This window comes from Aplysia californica, unplaced genomic scaffold (genome assembly GCF_000002075.1).
Source record: "Aplysia californica isolate F4 #8 unplaced genomic scaffold, AplCal3.0 scaffold00178, whole genome shotgun sequence".
Taxonomy (NCBI): Eukaryota; Metazoa; Mollusca; class Gastropoda; order Aplysiida; family Aplysiidae; genus Aplysia; species Aplysia californica.
The window spans coordinates 252,554-257,577 of record NW_004797448.1 but is presented as its reverse complement, the minus strand read 5'-3'; positions in this window follow the sequence as shown (position 1 = coordinate 257,577).

Sequence of the window (5,024 nt, the reverse complement as noted above, 5' to 3'; positions counted from 1 at the left end):
AGGGAGAGAGAGAGAGAGAGAGAGAGAGAGAGAGAGGATGTGTGCGGGTGTGTGTGTGTGTGTGTGTGTATCTCTATGGGTGTGTATGTGTGTGCGGGCATGAGTATATGTATTTGTATGTATGTGTGTGAGAGAGACAAAATATAGCAACTTGATTTTACTCCCAAAAGACAAGCACACAGACAGCAGATTTCTTTACAACCTGATTGTTCATTGCTCACTTGAATGGATAAAACAAACTGTTCATGACTTACATGACTGGCTACTCTACAAACTGTTTAGGACTGGCTACTCTTCAAATTGTTTAGGACTGGCTACTCTACAAACTGTTTCATGATTTACATGACTGGCTACTCTACAAACAAACTGCTTATGACTTACATGTCTGGCTACTCAACAAACTGTTCATGACTGGCCACTCTACAAACTGTTCATGACTTACATGACTGGCTACTCTACAAATGTTTCATGATTTACATGACTGGCCACTCTACAAACTGTTCATGACTGGCTACTCAACAAACAAACTGTTTCATGACTGGCTACTCTACAAACTGTTCATGACTGGCTACTCAACAAACAAACTGTTTCATGACTGGCTACTCTACAAACTGTTTCATGACTGGCTACTCTACAAACTGTTTCATGACTGGCTACTCTACAAACTGTTTCATGACTTACAAGACTGGCTAGTCTACAAACTGTTTCATGACTTACATGACTGGCTACTCTACAAACTGTTTCATGACTTGTATGACTGGCTATTCACCGCGTGTTCTCTGCCACAGACTCCCGTGTATGTGTGTGTGTGTGTGTGTGTGTGTGCTATGACAGACTCAGTGAAGCCCTCCACTCATAGTTGTGGTGCCTCAGTGAAGTCCGCACCTATTTTATACACTCACATGTTCCACACACTCACAGTAATGTCCAGGAGACATCTGACCTTGAATGTCTGGGCCAATCCGGGCGACGAGGGAAAAAACATCCCAGCAGATTGATGTGAGCGACAGCGAAATGCCTACCCGCTCCACCCCAGCGCCGGTCGGCAAATAAGGAAGTGCTAACATTTCACTTGAAAATAGAAAATACTGCGTGTTTGCTTTATACAATTAAAGCGCCCCCCCCCCTCTACACACACACACCCACACACACACACACACACACACACACACACACACTTCCCCACCCCAACCGGCTGGTCAAAATAAACAAATAACGCCCACAAAAACGTCCAATAGGTAGGTGCAAAGTTCCGGTGTGAGTACAACGTCTTTATGTCAACAGAGGAAACTCCTAATTGTGCAGGAGTTACAGTTTGCTTTACCTTCTGTTTTAGGAAAGGGGGGGAGGGGGGTTGACACTCGTAATTGCAGAGGGTTATATGGAAATTGTATAGGGTCACATGAGCGCACGGGGCGCCAGTTGGCTGTTTAACTCCAGAGTGTCCTATTCTTTGCCCATCCCGGACATTTCAAGTGTGCTAAAAATCTTTGTATAAGTCAAGAACAACACAAGCACTACATTTTAGTCTTATTGTTGCTTCTCGAGCAGATTTTCCGCCATGAGCAAGGCGGAAGCGAAAGTTGCGATCAGTTTCGCTAAGTTGAGGAGTCTTGTAATGGAAGAAAAAAAACAAAATTGATCCAAAAAAAGTTACGACTTTTGTTTGGAAAGAGCTACGTATCATCTACCTGGTAAATAATGTTGTATTCTTTTATAATATTATAGCAACTAATGAACACATTTTACTAAAGTATAATTTACTGTATTGGGATGAAAAGTACTCATGGAAATAGCAAAAATCGTGCATGGGTGTGTGAACTATCAACTGCTTATTTGTATCTGTAAATATCGTGACGATCGGAGCATATTTGGCTTTTTTATAACTTTTTTATAACTTTTTTAAAACGTTGCATTTCTAATGTCGTTCAGTACAGATAACGCCCAAAAACCACCAACAAGGAAGGTGCAAAGATCCTGGTGTGATTCCTACGTCTTTATGTCAACAGAGGCAAATTCTAGCTGTGCATGAGTTACATTTTGTATTTCTTTCTTCTATTTTAGGAATTGGGGTTGGGGGGGGTGGCTCTCGACATTGCATGGGTCATATGGGCGCACGGGACTTGAGGTGGCTGTTTTTACTTTAGTTCCCAGCTTGGCCTAATTTTCTTTCTTTTTTTTCTATAAAAAATCGGAATGGTTAAAATTTATCGTAAAAACTAAGTTGCAAAAACAGTATTTATACACATGTCCGAAATTAGCTGCCTCTTCAAAGGAGCATAATTTTTAAAAATTGTACCACAAATTTTCTAATGACACCCTGGTGCTTATATGGTTATCTAGATTTTCCACTTTCACTTAGGTTCTTTTTTCTTGGTAAGAGTTTTACAGGTGCTTGCAAATTGATGAGGTTTTCACATGAGCGCCCGGGACAATAAACATTTTCAGTTGGTATGAAACTTTGAATTTTGCCCTAGTGGCGGCAAAAGCCTACTCTTATCGATTTTAGACCTCCAAGGGATCGTTGACGCGCACAACTTGCACACAGTACCTCCGAGATTTTTTCACCCGTGTCTAAGAAGGCTTGGTGTAGATCTTACCTACCATAAGATCAGGGGTGCGGCTGTAAGACAGCAGTAAGAAGGAGCCAAGGAGTAGCAGTAGGAAGGCGGCAGAAAGAGGAGCCCAAAATAGGGGGAAAGGAGGTGAGGGGGTAAGGGCAGAAAGTGAAGACGAAAACAGATGACAGATGACAGAACGGTGTTAGAGAGCAGGAAAGGATGTGAAATGAGAACATTTTTAGAGAAGATCATTTTCCCTTCGCTATCGGGATTCGAACCAGAGACCTATTGAATGAGAGGCGAACACCGTAACCTCTAGACCACGAGAGGCCCCTTTCCAAGTATGTGAACATAGCAAGTTCAAAATGTGTGTCATAGCTAGAGAAAAATCTTAAATTGGTGTAACTGCGTGGCTTTGAGAAATCAAAATGCGTGTCATAGCTAGAGCAAATCTACCATTGGTGACAGGGTGTGACTTTGATGAGAGTTCAGATGTCACACGTATTTTTGTACCACCATGCCGCACCCTGAAAGTGAAAAATAATTATTTTACGTGAGCATAGCAACTGTAAACAGAATACAATTTTAAAATGTGAATTTGTATGCTCAAATGAGACATCAATAAATTCTCTAACATGTTTACTTCACATCTCATATTAAAGGCAAAATCTTAATTAGAATTCATCAAAATCTGTCTGAAAATTTCAGATAAGACAGTGCATTCGTTTTACAATAATGGAAACTCATGAAATGCAAATGTAAGAATGTTTTAAATCTTCAATTCTGAACTTATAGTTGTCAGAGGTCAAAATGAAAAGTGACAGCTTTCAGTAACTTGTGCTGACATCTGGCGTTGTCACATCTTCACATCGTCGACGCATGGACGGGATGAATCGAGGTATTGTCTACTGAGGGATAATATTTCTCTCTTCAATTAAGGCTTGTTCTAACTGAGCAAGGGGTACGGGGCTGGCGTGGTTTTGCACGAATGTCGCGATCTAAAATGTCCCGCAAGTGCTCAATTGCGTTGCGATTTGGTAAATGTTCTGTTCTTGGGCGCAGGATAGGAATGTTGTTAGTTTTGAGAAATGGATTTGTCCCAGCAGCTTTGTGAATAGGTGATTTATCGTGCATGAACACTTGTCCTTGGGTTTGATTTTGACAGAAATGTATTCTGGGCTGGAGAACTTGGTTGGTGTAACTTTGAGCTGTAGCTATATTCCCAGGAATAGACACAAGTGTGGTTTTGCCAGCATCACTGATGCCATGACATTGTTTTTTCTGAAGCACGCTGGGATGTAAACTTTGGTGGTGTTTTCTGTAGACTGTGGCCCGTACATCGTGCAGCTCCAACAACAACAGCAACAGCAACAACAACAACAGCAACAACAACAACAACAACAACAACAACAACAACAACAACAACAACAAGTGTCGAGAAAAAACGGGTGCTCTAAAGTCGCAACCCCCCGCTAACAGATAAGTCGGTTGTGTGAAAAAGAAGAGGAAAAAACTGCAGTGTCAACATAGCCGTGAAAACATCACTGAGGTACAAGAACCTGGAGTTGAGTCATACAGATCGAGTTGATAGTTGGCGGGCGCTCTGGGGTGGTTTGGGCCTTCTTTATTATCAAATGTCTATCGCCATTACTTCGTATGTTATTATCAAGTAACACCACTAATCTTAATCACTTTTTGCTCAAAGTCTGCGGCAACTGCCAACAGAGAATTCCTTTATAGGGAATCAGGCTTACTCTGCTCACCTCTCTAGCTTCAACAGCACAAAGTCTGCTTCGACTATCAAGGCTCCCCGGAAATAGCGGGTCACAAAGTGACAAACATACAAAAGAAATTGAGGAAAATGACAATAGTAAGGATTGGGAAAGAAAAAACAGCAGTTCCCGTTGCAGTTCAGGCACAGTTATGACTGAGCGTGACATCAATGAATCAGCCCATGTACAATTCTACTGCGCATAAGAACATGTTAATGTCCCCCCTCCCTTTGGGAATGGCTTACAGACACTTCAGTCAGTAACACTGTCCTGGGGCGTTATGACTGAAGTGGCTGTCGAAAACAATACATGATTGTCTAAGTTGTCCTGAGCTCTAAGCTGTCGTGCTGAAGGCTCGTGCTTGGTCGTTCATGACTCACCTGTCGGCAACTTAACCCGTTCACTGCCCGGCCCGAGACTGTCTCGGACTCTCTGGTTGGACCAAAAGTAGAAGCGAATTCCTGTGTTACATACATGTTTATTAAAGAGTACCCGATTCTGTGTGGCCTGATGTCCTTTTGTGTCTGTGGGAGGGCGGGGAAATGGGGAAGATGGTAATATAATCCTTACCCCGAACAAATAAACCCTTCACATCCTGATTCAAAACCTCACATCCCCCCCACACCCCAGTTACTTACCCCCGTACACTAACCCCCCCCCATACTCTGCTCAAACCCAAATCCCTTCCCCT